Below are 21,612 nucleotides of genomic sequence, written 5' to 3'. Positions count from 1 at the left end.
GAGAAATGTCTGTTTAGGTCTTCTGCCCATTTTTGACTAGGTTGTTTTTTTGTGTGTGTGTATTGAGTTGTATGAGCTGATTGTATATTTTGGAAATTAAGCCCTTTTTGGTCACATAGTTTGCAAATATTTTCTCCCTGTCTGTGGGTTGTCTTTTCACTTTGCTTATGGTTTCCTTTGCTGTACAAAAGCTTCTAAGTTTGAATGGGTCCTATTTGTTTATTTTTGCTTTATCTCTATTGTTTTGGGAGACTGACTTAAGAAAACATTGGTACGATTTATATCAGAGAATGTTTTGCCTATATTCTCTTCAAGGGTTCCAAATACTTTTGACTGTAAACCCAAAAGTATTATTTTGCATATTCGAGTTAGGGGTCTTCCTGACAAGGGCTGTATCTAGTGAATTAGCAACTCCGAATCATTTTACTTCAACTAAACCTGACTTAAGTACTCAACAGTAAAGAATCTGCCTGCCAATTCAGGAGATGCAAGAGATGCAGTTTCCATCCCTGGGTCAGGAAGTTCCCCTGGAGAATGAAACAGCAGCCCACTCCACTGTTTTTGCCTGGGAAATCCCATGCACGGAGAAGCTTGGCTAGGGGGTCACAAAGAGTCAGACATGACTTAGAAACTCAACAACAACAACAAAGTACATAGATAGTTCTGTCTTTGGTGATAAAATTTGCAGGACATTCCTGAGATGATAGCCTTTTTAAAATCCTCACTTTCCTTGGGGGTTAAAACAATGAGTCTGGACCACTTTTCTGTGACCTGAGGAAGTAAAACTGAACATGTTGACCCTCCCTGGGGGCTTGAGTCGAAGCTCAGGTGATAAAGAGTAACTGTCGGGAGAGCTCAGCTGCTCTTGGAAAGGTCTTGTACAAAGAACGTTGCTCAAAAATAGATCCCTTAACACAACATTGTAAGTAAGGTAAAATAAGAAACAGAGTCCTTACATGATTCTTAATAAAAAGGACAATGATAAAGCCAAGCAGAAATCTACCGGTTGCTCTGTTTGTTCATGGACATCAAGCTTATGCTCACTTTTGTGCAATCTGATTTTCATTTCTTGAACAGAAGCAGTTCATTATTGTGCATTTCTGTGGCTTTGCTTTCTGTAACATCTCTCTCTTTTTTTTTTTGGCCACACCCCATGGCACGTGGGATCCTTGTACCACAACCAGGGATCGAATCCAGGCCCCCTGCATTGGGAGCATCGAGTCTTAACCACTGGGCTGCTAGGGAGGTCCTCTGTGGTTTTGTTTTCATCCAAACATGTACTCCATATAAACTTTGAACTTAACTTCTTTAGACCGAGGTGTGCAGCATTCGGGATTGGACCCACGGCCCCTGCAGAGGAAGCACAGAGTCTTAACCCCTGGGCCACCAGGAAAGTTCCTGAACCTAATTTCACTGATGATCTATTTTTCAGTTTTTCAGGGGAATTTGACTTTTTAATGTACCCATCCTCCCCTAAGGACTGTGGTTATACCTGGATGTCCTTCCAAATCATGTCTTAAACTGAGCTGGCCCACGATGAGAGCTGGCGTGGCCCTAGGCTGCACACTTTTCCTAGTCTCTTCTTGTTCTTTGAAAGAACATGTACTAGTAGTGACAATCCAGTTCCTTATGTCCCATCTTGACTAGACAGGGAATAAAGCTTTCAGGATCCGTAACTTGAATCACATTACTTTGTATGTGTGCTTTGTATTTTTCTTCCGTTTCAAGTGGATGTAAATAGAGCTCTCCCTTAGACAATGGCTGAAAATATTGCTTAAGTTAATCATCTCCCTTTCACTTTTAGAATGCCTTGCAAAAAATAATGTTACTTTTATCACATGACCCAGCTGAAGGAGATCTCTTTATAACCTACAAGGACATACCTTTAAGGCAGGGGCCCAGGAGAACAGGAGGCATCAACCAGCAGGCACACACCCTCAGGAGGGAGTTCTGGCTTGTCCTGCTCATCCAGGAATGTTCTCCCCAAGTGTAAACTTTTGATCTTGTGAAATTACAGGTTCCAGAAGACAGCAGTCTATTTTTTTTGATAACAAAGTAAATATTCTTGCCAAATATTTTATTTTCCTAAAGTCAGAGTCAATCCAGAGGTTAAAAGTATGATGTGTTGAAGGTTTTTGAATCATAGTTACATGCTTTTTAAAAACTGATTATTTAATTTTTTTTATTTGGCTGCACCGGGTCTTAGTTGCAGCAAGAGGGATCTTTGGTCTTTGTTTCAGCATGCAAACCCTTAGATGGGGCATGTGGGATCTAGTTCCCTGAACAGGAATCGAACCTGGGTCTCCTGAATTCAGAGCATGGAGTCATAGCCAGTGGACCAGGGAAGCCCCCAGAGTAATATGCTTTAACTTGGTACTTCCTTTTGAATCTGAAGTAAGGGAGATTGTGTACATGTGATACACAGCTCTTCTGGACAGCTGGAGAGACAGTTCCTCAGTTGATCACTGTAGTTCAGTAGGTCTTTAACAACTTCTCTTAGAGTTAAACTGAACTGACAAGACCCTGACATCAGCTTCACTGTGGCATTATTGTACCATGAAGTTGTAGGCTATGGTCAGTAATGCTAATATCAGATGAGCTTGGGGTCCAGGCAAATGCCTATGTAGGTAAAATTTGTAACATTGGCTTCCTCTTACCTGTCACTGTGAACACACTGTGTGCAACTCTGTAGAAGGGCTTTCTTCAAGTTCATTTTCTGTATGTGTGTGTGTATTTTATTTACTTCTCTATGCCAGGTCTTAGTTGTAGCATGTGGAGTCTTCTAGATGTGGCATGTGGAATCCAGTTCCCTGAACAAGGATTGAACCTCCAGCCCCCTGCGTTGAGAGAGTGGAGTTCTGGCCGATGAACTACCAGGGAAGTGCCTCAGGTTCATCATATTTAGATTTGAAGTTCTTTTAAGAAAGATTTAGAAAGTGCATCACATTGTTAAGACGGGAAAATGAAAGTTTAGAAATTGGAGGTTTTGAAAAGGTTTAGATTTTTTTTTTTTTAAAGAGAATGGCATATTTTTCTGTGGTTATTGTTCTTCATTCATTTTTCATTCATTAAAAAAAAAGAAGATACTTTTTTTTTCTTTCAGCAATCAAATGCATTTGCTTTTGGAGGTAATCTAATTGTAGCTTCATTCTAGCTTAAAGACTCCTTGAAATCTTTATATTACTGAAGATCTTTTATTAGATATAATGATAAGGAAAGACATTTTAGCAAAACTCCAAGGTGCTTGTAAAAGCATTTGTCTTCTTATCATAACTTTGGGTGACCTACAAGTGACGTAAACTTTTGTGTTGACAAATTGGGTGCAGTCTCAGACTTCGTAAGGAATCAGGGTCATATTGAGCTCTCTGGGTTCAAGAGCAAGAAAAGAATTTAGCACTTTGCTAAAGCATTAACTCTTGGGGCCTCCCTGGTGGTTCAATGGTTAAGACTCTGAGCTTCCACTGCAGGGGGCACAGGTTCCATTCCTTCTTGGGGAACTAAGATCCCACATGCCAAAAAATAAAAGAAAAAATAGATAAATAAAGCATTAGCTCTTAGGAACCTTCCTTCTTGATTTTGTATGGATTGGGGCAGCTTGAGGTCCTTGTAAGCTGCTTGGGTCCCAAATATCTCTACTGAATTACAATGGGCTGGAGTGTCCTGATATGTCCATTTCTACATGGGAAGTCCCTTGGACTGCCAGGACATCAAACCAGTCAATCTTAAGGGAGATTAACCCTGAATATTCACTGGAAGGACTGTTTACTGAAGCTGAAGTTCCAGTATTTTGGTCATCTGATGCAAACAGATGGCTCGTTGGAAAAGTCCCTGATCCTGGGAAAGATCAAGGGCAAAAGGAGAAGAGGGTGTCAGAGGATGAGATGGCTGGATGGCATCACCGATGCAATGAACATGAATGTGGGCAATCTCCAGGAGATGATGAGGGACAGGTAGGCCTGGCGTGCTGCAGTCCACGGGGTCACAAAGAGTCGGACATGACTGGGCAAATGAACAACAACAACAAATGAAAAGCAAGCATATGGAGCACATTATAAGATCAGCAATATATGGCTAGGCTCTCATGTCCCATACTAAAATCTGTTGCTGGCATAGTTCTGCTTCCAAAATTTGAGGCCCTGCTCACAGGAAGCTTTTCTTGCAGGAGATGTCAGCTACGATAAGAAAACATTTCCTTCTGTTGTCACACACACATTCATACATGCAACTCACGTTCAAGATTTTCAGTTAGCATTTTAGAATACATTTTTATTTTTCATTTTCATTTAGCAAGTGTTTGCAAATGAGTGTTTAAAAGTACTTTAGAGTATAGGTAGAAATGTCTTCTGAAATATTTATATTTGCTGATCATTATGATAGTTTATATTTAAAATGTTTTCTTTGCAATTTTATTTTATTTTAATTCTTTCTCTCTGTGCTCAACTCTCCTTTCTGTGTGGGCTGATCAGTATTTACTTTCATTTCAGGTAGCTTTTCAGGAAAAATGTGAATTATGAATTATATTTTTAGAGAATCTTTTATTAAACCACAGGCTTCCCTCATAGCTCAGTCGGTAAAGAATCCACCTGCAATGCAGGAGACCCTGGTTTGATTCCTGGGTCCAGAAGATACAGCTGGAGAAGGGATAGGCTACCCACTCCTGTATTCTTGGGCTTCCCTTGTGGCTCAGTTGGTAAAGATTCCAAGTGCAATGAGGGAGATGTGGGTTTGATCCCTCGGTTGAGAAGATTCCCTGGAGAAGGGAAAGGGTACCCACTTCAGTATTCTGGCCTGGAGAATTCCATGGACTGTATAATCTATGGAGTCTCAAAGAGTTGGACACGACTGAGTGACTGTCACTTTCACTTATTAAACCATACTCTATTTAAGAGTTTATGGCTCATTTTTGGTGAGCTTATGTTTAACTTTAGAGCATATATTTATCAATATCAGTATGGAGCCAGAGTACATTATTGTTGTTTAGTTGTAAGTCACATCTGACTCTTTCCTACCCCATGGACAGTCGCCTATCAGGCTCCTCTGTCCATGGGATTTCCCAGGCAAGAATACTGGATAGGTTGCCATTCCCTTCTCCAGGGATCTGCCCAACCCAGGGATCGAACCCTCGTCTCCTGAATTGGCAGATGAGTTCTTCACTGCTGAGCCACCTGGGAAGCCTAGTTCAGTTTAGGCATTCAGTTGTGTCCTGCTCTTTGCAACCCCATGGATTGCAGCATGCCAGGTTTCCCTGTCCATCACCAACTCCCGCAGCTTGCTCAAACTTGTGTCCATCAAGTCAGTGATACCATCCAACCATCTCATCCTCTGTTGTTCCCTTCTCCTCCTGCCTTCAATCTTTCCCAGCGTCAGAGTCTTTTCCAATGAGTCAGTTCTCCGCATCAGGTGGCCAAAGGATTATGGCTTTAGCTTCAGCATCAGTCCATCCAATGAATATCAGGACTGATTTCCTTTTGGATTGACTGGTTTGATCTCCTTGCAGTCCAAGGGACTCTCAAGAGTCTTCTTCAACACCAAGTTCAAAAGCATCAATTCTTTGGCACTCAGCTTTCTTTATGGTCCAGTTCTCATATGCATACATGATTACTGGAAAAACCATAGCTTTGACTGGATGGACCTTTGCCGGCAAAGTAATGTCTCTGCTTTTTAAAACTGTCTAGGTTGATCATAGTTTTTCTTCTAAGGAGCAAGCGTCTTTTAATTTCATGGTTGCAGTCACCATCTGCAGGGATTTTGGAGCCCCAAAAAATAGTCTGTCACTGTTTCCATTGTTTCCCCATCTATTTGCCATGAAGTGATGGGATCAGATGCTGTGATCTTTGTTTTTTGAATGTTGAGTTTTAAGGCAGCTTTTTCACTTTCATCAAGAGGCTCTTTAGTTCTTCTTCGCTTTCTGCCATAAGGGTGGTGTCATCTGCATATCTGAGGTTGTTGATATTTCTCCCGGCAATCTTGATTCCAGCTTGGGCTTCATCCAACCCGGCATTTCGTATGATGTATTCTGCATAAGTTAAATAAGCAGGGTGACAATATATAGCCTTGATGTACTCCTTTCCCAATTTGGAACCAGTCCATTTTTCCATGTCTAGTTCTAACTGTTGCTTCCTGACCTGCATATAGATTTCTTAGGAGGCAGGTATGGTGGTCTGGTACTCCCATCTCTTGAAGAATTTTCCAGTTCGTTGCGATCCACACAGTCAAAGGCTTTGGTGTAGTCAATAAAGCAGAAGTAGATGTTTTCCTGGAACTCTCCTGCTTTTTCAATGATCCAGCGGATGTTGGCAATTTGATCTCTGATTCCTCTGCCTTTTCTAAAACCAGCTTGAACATCTGGAAGTTCACAGTTCATGTACTGTTGAAGCCTAGCTTGGAGAATTTTGAGCATTACTTTGCTAGTGTGTGAGATGAGTGCAATTGTGTGGTAGTTTGAACATTCTTTGGCATTGCCTTTCTTTGGGATTGAAATGAAAACTGACATTTTCCAGTTCTGTGGCCACTGCTGAGTTTTCCAAATGTGTTGGCATATTGAGTGCAGCACTTTCACCAAATCATCTTTTAGGATTTGAAATAGCTCAACTGGAATTCCATCACCTCCATTTGCTTTGTTCATATTTTTATTATAATGCACAGATCACTTTATGGAGATTTCTAAATTTACATTCAAAAAGATATGTTGTTTTTTAATTATGTACTAGTCTATTCTGAAATGGGTAAAAAATCAAGTTTGGGAATTTGATTAATTAGAATGTACCCAATCTGAGGAAAGAAAAATGGAGACGAATCCCTAGAGATTCATATGACAAATTCAAGAAAACAAACAAGTGAAACTTTTATATTCTGAATTTCCTTATAATGAGGGTTTTTTCTGGTGATTATCATTTTTGGGCACCTGGCCATGATTTGATGCTGAGCAGTTTAGCATAGAAAAATGTATGGTTTCCATAGCAACTACAATTGCTTTCAATGCCTACCTCTGACCAAAACCATCTGCAATCTCTTACAATGTGTGGGACTCTTCATTCTCCCTGTAGCTTTGAGTTGCCGGGGAGAGCCTCTGGCAGCTAGCAGGACCTATCCTGTCCAGCCTTCCATCGTCAATGTGAGGAAGGGAACAGGAAGCCAGCATGGGGTCATGGGGGGCAGGAGGGAGGTCCCGAGCCCACCCTGATGATTGTTGAAGAGACCGGCTTGGAAATGCTGGACCACTGGGGCTGTAGGTTAACGTATTTTAAACCATTGCTGTAAAACATGCCACAGTGCCCTACAAATAGTTGGGGTTTGTTGGATACAGAACATATATTTATTCAAGACAGTTGACATTGTTTTAAACATCTTTGCTACCAAATTACCTTCTAATAAGTAAGGCAAACATCATGGAGGGTGCTTGCAAAGCCTTTTGCTTTGTTTTGCAAATCGAAGAATTAAGGTGTTTGACACATGTAAACTGGATTGTTTTTAACTTTCCTACTGATTTCTTTTTCATCAGCTACTCAAGCTGACTGCTGTGCACTGTGGTTTGTGTCGATGTCTCATCTCTGAGACAAATGACTCTTGAATTCTGGTTTCTGTGATAACAAGACAGAATCAAGGAGAAGACAATTAGACGAAAGTAACTGAGGGCTTCCCAGGTGGTTAAGAACCTGCCTGACAATCACGTTAGATGAAAGAGATGCCAGTTCGATCCCTGGGTAGGGAAGATACCCTGGAGGAGATCAGGGCAACCCACTCCAGTATTCTTGCCTGGAGAGTCCCAAGGACAGAGGAGCCTGGTGGGCTACAGTCCATGGAATCGCACAGAGTTGGACATGACTGAAGCGACTTAGCACCCATGTACGTACTCAGGGAACATGGGTAGCAAGCCAGGAAAACATACACGTGGGAGGTGTTATCTGCTCAATTATAACACAAATTCTTCTTACCAGCTTGAAGAAAAGTAAATGGGATAGTTTGTTTTTTTTTTTTTAATTCAATAAGACTTTATTGAATGAAGGAAAGAATGATCTTCAGCACTTCAAGTTTCAGATATGATGGAAAGGTTTAAAAGTGTTTCTGGTTTATATTGTGCAGTCTTAAAGTATGAAAATGATCATATGAATCTGAATTAATAAAATATCAAGTTTTCATTTAACATCTAACATTGATATGGAAAAAAACCAACAGAAGAGAGAAAGGCAAAGGGCTATATAATTTAATATTTTCTCCATTAACATTCATAATGATGATTTATTTTAGATGCCATACCTTTTTAATTTAATTTTTATTTTGTATTGGAGTATAGTTGATTTACAATATGGTGTTAGTTTCAGGCGTACTGCAAAATGATTCAGTTACACATAAGAAGTGGGCATTCTTTTTGAGATTCATTTCCCTTATAGATTAGTAAAGAATATTGAGTTGTTTCCTGTGCTATACAGTAGGTCCTTGTTGATGATCTATCTTATATATTGTTGCTGTTATTGTTTACTTGCTCAGTTGTGTCTGACTCTTTTGGGACCCCATGGACTGTAGCCCACAGGGTTCCTCTGTCCATGGGATTTCCCAGGCAAGAATACTGAAGTGGTTTGCTATTTCCTTCTCCAGGGGATCTTATCAACCCACGGATCAAACCCGCATCTCCTGTGTGTCTCCTGCATTGGCAGGCAGATTCTTTACCACTGAGCCACCTGGGAAGTGCCTATCATATATTGTAGTATGTATATGCTAATGCCAGGCACCTTTAAAAAATGAGTACTTTTTAATGTAATGCACTCAAAATTATCTCCAAGGAGAGTTTATAGACGCCTTCGGCATGAAAGGCAGGGACCTGTCCTTGAACCCTAAACATAGGGTGTATCAGGGCTCTCAGGAAATTGCAGCCAATCTTGACGTCTCCTCTGGGCACCAGCCTGTCAATATTTACTGAGTTAAGGTGCTCCTGGCTCCCATCCAGGCACCCACCTCTTTGCCTTCTGCATGCTCCTGACTTGTACATCGAGACTAGCTGGTTGCAGAAAAAACAATTTACACAGAAAGTGAAAGTACTTAAAAATGGATCCTAAAATGAAAAAATCTGTCTTCAATGTGAGGTTAATAACAGTAATCACTTAATTTAAATGTTAATTTTAAATTATTAGTTAAGACGAACCTACTGGTTGTTGCTGTTGTTCAGTTGCTAAGTTGTGTCCAACTCTTTCTGACCCTGTGGACCGCAGCACACCAGCCTTCCCTGTCCCTCACTATCTCCCAGAGTTCACTCAGATTCATGTCCGTTGAGTCCTGGCAGTTCTCTCTGTTCTTTCTCTGATAACCTTTCAATCCCTCCATTTCTCTCTCCTCCTGTTTTGGAATTCCTTCAGCCTCTTATATCTGCCTGTTGTTGAACTATCTAGAAGATTTCCTTGGTTTTTAAAAATGTTTTTAATTTCTAAGAGTTCTTTCTGGTTCCCTAGTCGTCTTTCTACTTACCAACCCCCATCTTCTAACTTCATGGGTGCAAACATCTTGTTCCCCTAAGGTTACATGCAAGTCTCCTGTTTTAAGCCATCCCCCCTCCCCGCCCCGGACCCCACACAGTTGTCTCTTAACCGTTTCTTCTGAGTTCCCTTTTTAAAATTGTTTACTGCTTTCCCGTTGGAGGCTTTTCTCAAATCCCTGCCAGTCTGGAAGGTTCTTTGGGTGTGAGCTGGGCCTCTTTCCTTAGTCCCTTGCCAGGGGTCCCCAAGTGCTATGTGTAGAATGTGGGGTCATCTGTGTGATGGGATTGGGTGTGGGGGCCTGTCTGGGTGACAGTGTCTTGGGGAGGGGGATCTCGGGAATCTGAGTTCACACACACAAACACGCATGTGTGCACACAGGGGAAAGACAGGTGCTCTAGACCTTAGGAAGGAATGCAGTTTAAGGATAAATTTTTACAAAAGTTAACTAATTTTGTCAAGGACTCTGCAGTCACACATTTGATGTTTTCTCTTTCCCACTAGACAGGACTTGTATCTCAGTCCCATCTTTAATAATTAATATTGACTTTTCTCTCTGCAAATCAAAAAGGAGCATTTAAATCAGGCAGCATTTGTTTAATCTTTAAATCACAAATGAAATGACTTGACATAAAGCAGAGGTGAGTCTGAGAATCATTTAAGGATGGCATTAATGACCTTCAGCTGAGTTCACTCCAGCTTTACAACTGCACGTGCCGCCCTAGGTAAGCATGTGGGAAATTACGTGACCTGCCTTCTCAGATCAACAGCAGAATTTCACCCCAGTCCCCTCCCAGAAATTCGGATCCAAAGGGGAGTCAGTTACTGAAAGCATAAAAACCCTGATTTCTGCAGAATGATTTTACTGGTTGCATGTAACCTACTGTTGTTTGATAGCTTTCAAATGCTATGTTATTCTAGAAAGTGAATGTTTTGCTAACTTTTACAATTAATAGTGAAAAATTAAAAATTATGATAATCTCATTGCTGATCATGGATAGAAGCAACCGATCAGGTGGGGAGGGTTTTGGCATTATGAGACTGTAAGCAAACCCTGAATAATCTATTTCACCCTTTATTCTTAGGATGGCCTGAAGTTTCACTGCAGTAAACAGTGCTTCTCATTTTGTTAGTAATGGGAGTCTTATGTGTATATAAACATAGTTAACACAGGGAGCAGAGGAGGAGAGCCCTTTGCTATTTGAAGGAACGATTCCCCAATACACTACTTTATGATGGCTAACCAGCCTGATTTAGAGTGTGTTTCCATTATCCATTTTGATTAATTTTGCTGATGACCCTGTGCTAATATTCCTTTTAAGTTCAGAGCTCCTTAACTTCCACCCTCTCAAAACAAAAACCTCTGCATCACAGGTATTAACAGAATCTGAATATCTCATTTGTTTTATCCCTTGACACATACCAGTCCCAGAATAATAACACCAGAATAATATCAATAACAAGTTGATAAATACTTGACAGATTATGATAGATAGCTGCGAGCTGATAGTTGATAAATCTTGATGGGTAGATAATAAACAATTGAGGCATAGTTGATTGATTGGAGAAGGAAATGGCAACCCACTCTAATATTCTTGCCTGGGAAATCCCATGGACAGAGGAGCCTGCTGGGCTACAGTCCACGGGGTCGTAAAGAGTAGGACATTACTTAAAGACTAAACAACAACAACATAGCTGATTGAAATTATTATGATTATATGAAATTATTATATGATTTATGCTGAAGCTGAAATACTTTGGTCACTTGGTGCAAAATGCTGACTCACCAGAAAAGACCCTGATGCTGGGGAAGACTGAGGGCAAGAGGAAAAGGGGATGACAGATGACAAGATGGTTGGATGACATCACCGACTCAATGGACATGAATTTGAGCAAACTCAGGGAGATAGTGAAGGACAGAGAAGCCTGGCGTGCTGCAGTTCATGGGGTCACAAAGAGTTGGACACGACTTAGCCACTGGACAAAAAATATGATCAATATATTGATTATGATGATAGATAGGTATTATGATGATAGCTGACCGCCTTCCTGTTCCCCACCTGTCCTGGAAAAACTGTGATATATACTTTGGGCTTCATTAGCTCCTTCCCCTTGTTCTGTTTACAGATCTCTGTGATCACCCAGGGCCACCTCTCAGAACTGACTTCCTCCCTCTTCCCCACTGCCTGCTGCTCCTCCACAGGGATAAGTAAGTGTTCAGTTCAGTTCAGTTGCTCAGTCATGTCTGACTCTTTGTAACTCCATGGACTGCAGCACACCAGGCTCCCTGTCCATCGCCAACTCGTAGAGTTTACTCTAACTCATATCCATTGAGTCAGTGATGCCATCTCATCCTCTGTTGTCCGCTTCTCCTCCTGTCTTCAATCTTTCCCAGCATCAGGGTCTTTTCCAGTGAGTCAGTTATTTGCATCAGGTGGCTAAAGTATTGGAGTTTCAGCTTTCAGCACCAGTCCTTCCAGTGAATATTCAGGACTGATTTCCTTTTGGATGGTCTGGTTGGATCTCCTAGCTGTCCAAGGGATGCTCAAGAGTCTTCTCCAACACCACAGTTCAAAAGCCTCAATTCTTTGGTGCTCAGCTTTCTTTATAGTCCAAGTCTCATATCCACACATGACCACTGGAAAAACCATAGCCTTGACTAGATGGACCCTTGCTGGCAAAGTAATGTCTCTGCTTTTTAATATGCTGTCTAGGTTGGTCATAACTTTCCTTCCAAGGAGTAAGCATCTTTTAATTTCATGGCTGCAATCACCATCTGCAGTGATTTTTTGGAGCCCCCCAAAATAAAGTTTGACACTGTTTCCTCATCTCTTTGCCATGAAGTGATGGGACCAGATGCCATGATCTTAGTTTTCTGAATGTTGAGCTTTAGCCAACTTTTTCACTCTCTTCTTTCACTTTCATCAAGAAATTCTTCACTTTCTGCCATAAAGGTTATGTCATCTGCCTATCTGAGGTTATTGATATTTCTCCTGGCAATCTTGATTCCCGCTTGTGCTTCATCCAGCCCAGCATTTCTCATGATGTACTCTGCATAAAAGTTAAATAAGCAGGGTGACAGTATACAGCCTTGATGTACTCCTTTTCCTATTTGGAACCAGTCTGTTGTTCCATGTCCAGTTCTAACTGTTGCTTCCTGACCTGCAAGCAGATTTCTCAAGAGGCAGGTCAGGTGGTCTGGTATTCCCATCTCCTTCAGAATTTTCCACAGTTTATTGTGATCCACACAGTCAAAGTTTTGGCTTAGTCAATAAAGCAGAAGTAGATGTTTTCCTGGAACTCTTTTGCTTTTTCAGTGATCCAGTGGATGTTGGCAATTTGATCTCTGGTTCCTCTGCCTTTTCTAAACCCAGCTTGAACATCTGGAAGTTCATGGTTCACGTACTGTTGAAGCCTAGCTTGGAGAATTTTAAGCATTACTTTACTAGTGTGTGAGATGAGTACAGTTGTATGGTAGTTTGAGCATTCTTTGGCATTGCCTTTCTTTGGGATTGGAATGAAAACTGATGTTTTCCAGTCCTGTGGCCACTGCTGAGTTTTCCAAATGTGTTGGCATATTGAGTGCAGCACTTTCACCAAATCATCTTTTAGGATTTGAAATAGCTCAACTGGAATTCCATCACCTCCACTAGCTTTGTTCGTAGTAATGCTTCCTAAGGCTCACTTGACTTCACATTCCAGGATGTCTGGCTCTAGGTGAGTGATCACACCATTGTGATTATCTGGGTCATGAAGATCTTTTTTGTACAGTTCTTCTGTGTATTCTTGCCACCTCTTCTGAATATCTTCTGCTTCTGTTAGGTCCATACCATTTCTGTCCTTTATTGTGCCCATCTTTGCATCAAATGTTCCCTTGATATCTCTAATTTTCTTGAAGAGATCTCTAGTCTTTCCCATTCTATTGTTTTCCTCTATTTCTTTGCACTGATCACTGAGGAGGGCTTTCTTATCTCTCCTTGCTATTCTTTGGAACTCTGCATTCAAATGGGTTTATCTTTCCTTTTCTCCTTTGCTTTGGCTTCCCTTCTTTTCACAACTATTTGTAAGGCCTCCTCAGACAGCCATTTTGCTTTTTTGCATTTCTTTTTCTTGGGGATGGTCTTGATCCCTGCCTCCTGTACAATTTCACGAACCTCCACCCATAGTTCATCAGGCACTCTATCAGATCAAGTCCCTTGAATCTATTTCTCACTTCCACTGTATGAGGTATTTGATTTGATTTGATTTGAATGGTCTAGTGGTTTTCCCTACTTTCTTCAATTTAAGTCTGAATTTGGCAATAAGGAGTTCACCGTCTGAGCCACAGTCAGCTCCCAGTCTTGTTTTTGCTGACTGTATAGAGCTTCTCCATCTTTGGCTGCAAAGAATATAATCAATCTGATTTCAGTGTTGACCATCTGGTGATGTCCATGTGTAGAATCTTCTCTTGTGTTGTTGGAAGAGGGTGTTTGCTATGACCAGTGTGTGTTAGTCCCTAAGTTGTGTCCGACTCTTTGTGACCCCAAGGACTATAGCCTGCCAGGCTCCTCTGTCCATGTGATTTTCCAGGCAAGAGTACTAGAGTGGGTTGCCATTCCCTTCTCAAGGGTTTCAATCCCTCCCGACCCAGGAGTTGAACCCAGGTCCCCTACATTGAAGGAGGATTCTTTACTGTCTGAGCCACGAGGGAAGCCCAAGAATACTGCAGTGGGTAGCCTCTCCCTTCTCCTGGGGATCTTCCTGACCCAGGGATTGAACCCAGGTCCCCTGCATTGCAGACAGATCCTTTACTGTTTGAGCCTGCAGGGAAGCTCCATCCAGGGGAATGAGTGACAGTAATTCACCCAGTGCCCAACAGTGGGGACTTGGGTTGCTTCCAATGTTTTGCTTTTGCAAATAGTATCATATTTTAACAAAAACCTATTCTCAATGGGATGACACACCAGATGGAATTAACAGCAGCGGTTTTCAGTGCATCACTGAAAGCTCTTGAAAGCAGCCCAGACTGAAAGAAAAAAGACAATAAGAGCCCACACTCTTGCTGACACTGTCCTGGGGTCACGTCTATTGAATCCTCAGTCCTGAGCGGTCGGAAGCCGCAGTTCCACCTTCCTCCTATAGAGGGAGAAACTCTGTCACCTGCTGGAAGGCGGCGAGTCAGGCCTGGACACCACCGGGCAGCCCTTGCGGCCCGCTGCAGCCCAGGCTGAGAGATCCAGAGGGCCAAAGCGAGGCCGCGGCCACCCGTGCCCACAGCGGTGCCGGGCACACAGCCGCGCACCGCGAGGATGTCCCAAGCGTCCCCCGCTGCAGTTCCCGCGCTCGGCCCACAGGTGGCAGACGTCCACCTTGCGGGACGCTCCCTGCAGAACTTTGCGAAGCCACCTAGGCCTGTGTGAGAAGCAAGACCCAAGGAGAATTCCTTTCCACACAGATATCTTGGGGGAGGAAAGCCTTGACTGGTGAGGTCTGATCTGGAGCAGCGATAGGACAGACCCCGGTGCAACGCAAACGCGGGATGTGGGCCCTGGAGCGGAGGGAGTGATCGTTTGTGGGGAGCTGGGAGGGGTGGTGGGCGGGAGGTGCTGGGGGCGGGGTCGAGGGGGGGGGGTGGAGACTGGAGGTGGCCTCCTCCTGGCTAGGATCCTTTGTGTACAAGTTTTGTTCCAATTCCTGTCTTCGATTCTTATTGGTATATACCTAGGAGTGAAGTTGCTAGATTATATGCCTTTCCCATAAATACTTTTTAAGTTGTCTGATGCAAGCTTAATACACGAAACTTCAGGGCATTTCTTTGGGGCTCGCTGAGATATTAAGAAGTTTGGGGGCCTCTGACTTAGGGAGCTGTATCATCCAGGCACTAGAGGCTTGGAGGCCAGGTAAGCAAGACTCACTCCTGAGTAACTAAACTCATTAAGGGCAAGTGTCTGCAGAGAGATGACAAAGTCTCTAGCATCCCCCATGGCTCCGAGGGTGTGCCATCCAGGTAGAGTGGGTCAGCGCTTTCATGGACAGGAAGACCTCCGTGAGGTGGTGATACCGAACAGAAAGAGGTGAAGGCAGGTGAGGCCCACTGAGGATTAGGGCCACAGCCGCCTAGAACCCAGAGCCCCACCTGCCAATGGGCCGAGGGGAATAGGCCAGTGGCGGTGACAGAGAGGGGTGGTGGTCAGTGATGAACCCACACAAGTGGGTGGGGTGACATTAGACCTGGGCCTCTGCCAGGGAAGGGGGAGGGGCTGCCCTATCCCCATGGGGCCCAGAGTGGAGGAGGCAGGTATTAATCAGCAGCCCCCCAGTAAACACAATGATACACCCAGCCACATGCCCCATGAGCTTGTAACAGAATCATGTGACCGAGTCTGGGACTCGGGGAAAATAGAGAGATGTGCTGAGTGGGAGTGAAGCAGGCATCAGCTGAACTTTCCAGACAGACAGGACAGCTGGTGCAAAGGCCCTGGAGAGACTGGGTCAGAGGACCTGGGAGAGGCGGTTGGAGGGGGGGGGTGGGCACCAAGGACAAGAACAGGGGAGCTAGAGGGTGAAGCTAGAAGGGCAGGCTCATTTCCATCCTCAATCAGTGAGACTGGGGTTGTGGGGTTTTTTTTTTTTAAGATTTTTTTTTGATGTGGACTATTTTAAAGTCTTTGTTGAATGTGCTACAATATTGCTTCCGTTGCTTCTTATGTTTTGGATTTTTGACTGCAAGGCATGTGGGATCTTAGTCCCCAACCAAGGGTCAAACCTGCACCCCCTGGGTTGGAAGGCTTGGTTTTAACTATCGGCTGCCAGGGAAGTCCTGGATTTGTGTTTTCAAAACATCAGCTACAGTATGAAGATGGGAAGGGGCTGTAATGACTCTGCTGGGAAATAACCAAATAGCTCAGAGGCTAGTATGGGAGAAGGCGTTCTCTTGGGAGAGTCTCAGGAGGGAAGAGCTACTGTCAGTGATCAGACTATGCTGACTTTTCTTCGAGGGACAGGTTCAGATTGAAATCTACATGCTAATTGTCTAAACTGGTGAAGATGATAAGTCAAGCTACCAAAATACTAAATAAAATGTATCCTGGGGCTTTCCTGAATAGGTTAAGAATCTGCTTTGCAATGCAGGAGATGTAGGTTTGATCCCGGGAAGATCCCACATGCCTTGGCACAACTAAGCCCATGTGCCGCAACTACTGAAGCCTTTATGCCCTAGAGCCATGCTCCACAATAAGAAAAGCCACTGCAATAAGAAGCCCATGCACCACAGCTAGAGAGTAACCCTCACTTGTTGCAACTAGAGAAAAGCCTGCACAGCAGTGAAGACCCAGTACAGCCAAAAATAAATAAAATAATTAAAAAAAAATGTATTCTGTCCTTCTGCTTTGAAAAACCCACCTTCCCCAGGCTTTGGAGAGCCCAAGTCCAGCTGGCAAATCTCAGCAGCAGGGTCATTCTCTGGAAGACAGACCCACACAGGGGCTGATGAGTGGGCATGAGGACATTTGGGCTGAGAATTCTGGGGTCACAAATGCCCAGAGCTTGATGCCAATGGGTGAGCCTCTCCTGGCCCTGGGCAAGCCCAAGAAGGGCAGACAGGAGCCCTTTGGAGCAGCTCTGTGGTCCATGTGTAGGGTGGGGCTGTTGGCGATGGACTGGATCTTGTAGGATGGAGGGTGCATGAGATTCTCACATACTTCTTTGTTCCAGGCCTTCAGAACACAAGGCATTTCATTCACAGAGATGGGTGGAAAAACCAGTCTGAGGGTGAAAATTATAGGCTCATTTCAAATGCGTTGAGGTGGCTTAAAGACATTCCAGTGTGGGTGCCATGCTGGATTTGGGGATCTGAGGCTCAGAGGAGAGGTCTGGCCTGAAGTTATGCATATAGGAGTCTTTGTTGAGTAGATGGAAACTGAGGCCTGGATGACTAGGGATAAAGAGAGGAATATCCAGTGAGGGAGAAGAGGGCCTGGATGGGGCTTGATGGAGCCCACCACTTAAATACCAGCGGGCAGAGCACTATCACAAGTGTAATTCAACAAACAAGTGCTTAATGTTGCACTCCACCTGAGGGCCAACCAGGGTGTTGACCCTGACCTCACAGGAAGAGCCGAGGGAGGACATATATGGGACCTCTAGGGTCAGAGGAGGTGGTCTCTGAAAAGGGAGTTTGGGTAAAAAGAACACAGTAGCTTGAGAAAAGCTAGAAATTGGGAGTCAGTTCCCCCTCCTTCCTTTCTACCCCAACCCCTGGGGCGGCTGTGGAAATCCTTGCCAGGAATCTGGCTCCTGGTGCCCTGTTCTTCCACATCACTTTTTTTTTTTTTTTTCAGAATTCAGGGAGGCAGTATCGCTGGCAGTGAACAAGTTAGGTTCTATTTGCAAATAGCTTTCAAATCACGCCGGGAATTCTCCGAAGTGGCCACGCTGGTTGCCGCAGGAGTTCCAGTTCCAGGTGAACAAGGACACCTTCCTAGGGAGGAGCCTGCAGGGCAGAGAAGGGGCCGAGCTGGGAGGAGCCTCCTGGAGAATGGAGGAGAGAGGGTGGGGGCCAGGAGGGGGAGGGGAGAGGGTGGGGAGGAGGAGGGAAGGGGAGGGGAGGGGAAAAGGGGGCAGGGCTGGGAGGAGCCCCGGGGAGCAAGGACAGGGAGGATGGGGAGAAGGGGAGAGGGAAGATCGGGGAGAGGAGGTGGGGGAAGAAGGAGGAGGGGAGGGGGAAGGGGCAGGCCTGGGAGGAGCCCCTGGGAGGGCGGGGAGGATGAGGAAGTGGGAAGAGGGAGGGGCAGGGGAGCGGGGGGTGGGCGGGTGGACGGGGTGTGGAGGATGCCGCGGCTTGGCCGGGGCTCCACTTCCCTCTACCTGTGGGCCGGTCCCCCGGGAGGATGTTAGCGGCTCTGGCTTCCTTCTGGGCCCGGGGACCACGGTGAGTCCCAGCCTGGCTCCAGTACCTAAGTGAGCCATTTGCCTGGGAAGGCTGTGTCAGGGGGCGCGCTGCTCCGGGGACCCTAAGGAGGACAAAGAGAGGTGTACGTTCTCGGAGCCGACACACGGCTGAGAAGTAACGAACAACCGACACAGTTTATCCTTCACCAGGTATCTGCCATGCGCACTCCCTGGAGACCGTCGCCAACCTGAGGCAGGCACCCACACTTCACGGACCCGCAAACTCATCCACAGGAGCGGCGCTGGGACCCTGCCCCGGGAGAATCTTCGCAGCTGCTTGTCCTTTGCCTGCAGGGTCGGCCTGTCCCCACGGTGGGACAGAGGCCGTTCCCAGCCCCAGGCTGGCCCGCAGGGTCAGCGCGCCGTGCTAAATGGCCACGTGGAGAAGGGGACATCTCCTCGCAGCCCGGCACAACCCGAGGGAGATGCACCTATTGAGTGCACCCTATTGAGATGCACCGGCCGAGGACCCGAGGAGGAGGAAGCGGACTTAGGAATTCTTAGCGAGAAGGGCCAGCAGCATCCCTGTGGGTTTCCTCCTCACTGCCCCTCCCCTGCTCACCCGTGCTCGGCACCCAGGCGGGTCAGCTGTCTCTTATCTGAGCATCAAGCCCTCGGGGCTCTGCTAACAAAAAAACTTCCCGCCTGGAGCTCTTGCGGTGTGCAGGGCGCAGCGCCCGCCCACCGTTGGGCTGACGATTGCCTACCGCATCGGGCACCCAGGAACTGCGAAGATGCGGCCGCAGGGACCCTCAAGATCACCACTTGCCAAGTGCGAGATGCAAGGCTTGCACTGTTATCCACCTAATATTTTTCTTTAAATCAATCCACGTCTACTTTTACCTAAAATGTATTAAAAGTGAAAGTTGGTGCTTTGATTAAAAGTTCCCAGTGATATAAAAAGTATTGAAGCTGGAGTGAGTTCAATCATTTCCTTGAATATGAATGCTCACAAAATACAGATAAGGTTTCTCTGTTTACTAAGAAACTCGATACAGCTCTTTTAAGATGGAAAATTCACTCCAGTATGCATTTCTTATGTAGTATTCTAATAAGGCTTATTGTATTTTAAAGCTAACATTACACGTTTTGCATTTCAGTTGTATATGCTTAACTCATATAGAGGCTTCCCTGGTAGCTCAGACAGTAAAGAATCTGCCTGTAATGCAGGAGACCGGGGTCGATCCCTGGGTTCGATCCCTGGGCCAGGAAGATCCCCTGGAGAAGGGAGTGGCTACCCACTCCAGTATTCTTGCCTGGAGAATCCCATGGACAGAGGAGCCAGGCAGCCTACAGCCCATGGGGTCGCAAAGAGTCGGACAAAACTGAGAGACTAACACTTAATCACCTAACCCATACTGCCTCTCTCCCTACTGGTAACCACTAGTTGGTTTTCTCTCTCTATATATATATATGAGTCTGTTTTTTATTGTAAGTTACTGTCATGTTTGGAAATATCAGCCTTACCTGCCATTAACATAAATACCATAAATGACATAAATAACATAAATACCATTAACATAAATAATGATTACTCTCCTATATTCCCAAAAGGTCTAGAACCCACCTGTCTTCACAATTCATGTAAAGGAAACTGTTTTCCTTTTACAGATGAAAAACCTGACCCTCAGAGAGGCAGACATGAGGACCCCAGTACAACTGGAGGAGCAGCCGGGCCAGTCCAGCCAGCCCTGGCCCAAATCTTTGGCTCCATCTACTTGCAGCTGGGGGCTGGCTCTACAGGGCCCTGTGGGCTCTGGATCCCCAGTTCAGGAGGCCAACACTGAGCCTGCAGCAGACACTCCATAAATATTTGTCAAGTGAAGCAAGCGGGTGATTAAAGAAATGAAATTGGTGTGTTTTATTACTAGACTGGTGTGGACTGTTAGTCACCAAGCCTGCTGAACTTCCTGTAGGTGAGACTCGGGAGTTGATAGGAAGTTGAGAGAAAGGTGGCAGAAGGAGCCCAAGAGACTCATTTTCTACCCAGTTTTGTTTTTTTCCCCCTCAAAACAATGACCATGTTATATGTTTCACCTTGTCTTTATATATCTTACATCCCAATGATTTTTAAAATGTTAGTTACATTTGCCATGAGCAAGCTTGAGATAACTATTTGCCACTCTAGTCTCAAGGAGATCAATGTTGATTTCAAGATTATATGGAAAAGGATACGGTCTCCTGATCTTCCCAAGAGGCCCTGGAACAAGTACTGCCCTGTTTCACTCTGTGACTATTCACCAAAGAGAAGATAAAATGGGGATCAGGTGCTGGCTGTGAACTAAGATTATGTGCCTATGGGAAGGCAAGGTCTGTGAAAGCTAAGGCTTCCATATGCTGCCCAAGATCAACGTCTCCTTTTTGGTGACTAACACAAAAATACAGTTGATGTCATTAAAATGCTCCCTCTCATCTCCCCCATCCTACCCCCATTATTCATCTATTTGGCCAAAACTAAATCTCTCACCGCATAGCCATACACTCGATGAGTGGTATTTTAGGCATGGAAGTTCACAATCACGCTTCTCGACCTCTGATCCAGATATCTTTCCAACAGCAGGGAGCATTCAGGAGTGGAATTTTTTTTTTTCTCTTCCAAAGGTGGAAAAGCATCTTTTCAAGTGGCCGCTTCTATGTGTAAAAAGATGCTGCTCTCTAGGAAAAGATGGGAACCTCTGCTGTTTTAGGAATGCACTTTAGATTTTCTGCTGGGGTGATGGAAAAACAAAACAAAACAAGTTACTTTCAAAGTGGAAACTTCGGTGTGAAAAAGTGAGACATGAATCTCCAGAGAATTATGCTGAGTGCAAAAAGCCAATTCCAAAAGCTCCCAAGCTGTGATTCCTGTGTGGGAACATAAGGTAGTTTGAGATAACAGGATTTTAGAAATAGAAGAAAACTAGTGGTGGATGGGGCTTAGGAGTTCGGGTATAAAAGGGCCACAGGAGGGGTTCCCGCGTGATGTAATGTCCCAAATGTTGACTGTCCTGGTGGATACACGAATCTACACAAGTGGTAACATTGTATAGAACTTCTTTCTAACAAAGAATATAGGAGAAATCTGAATAAGATGGGCGGATTGTATCAAAGTCAATATCTACTTTTTTCTATTTTTGCAAAATTTTGTAAAGTGATAGCACTTTGGCAGAGTGAATTATTTTTTACAACTGCGCATGGCTGTACGATGATCTAAAACACACACACAGGCACGCACACA

At 44.5% G+C, this 21,612-nt stretch overlaps 1 long non-coding RNA gene across 1 annotated transcript; it reads left to right on the top strand.

Annotated features, from left to right (window-relative positions):
• Window positions 1-14,659: 14,659 nt before the first annotated feature.
• LOC122445228 lies at window positions 14,660-19,203 on the top strand. The gene is made up of 3 exons (XR_006270485.1): window positions 14,660-14,929; window positions 17,786-17,907; window positions 18,546-19,203. It is a non-coding gene; the product is annotated as an uncharacterized LOC122445228 (long non-coding RNA).
• The last annotated feature ends 2,409 nt before the right edge of the window (window positions 19,204-21,612 follow it).

The sequence above is a fragment of the Cervus canadensis genome, chromosome 7 (genome assembly GCF_019320065.1).
Source record: "Cervus canadensis isolate Bull #8, Minnesota chromosome 7, ASM1932006v1, whole genome shotgun sequence".
In the NCBI taxonomy this organism is placed as follows: domain Eukaryota; kingdom Metazoa; phylum Chordata; class Mammalia; order Artiodactyla; family Cervidae; genus Cervus; species Cervus canadensis.
The sequence above is the reverse complement of the archived record's forward strand: the minus strand, read 5'-3'. Positions and strand labels throughout refer to the sequence as shown.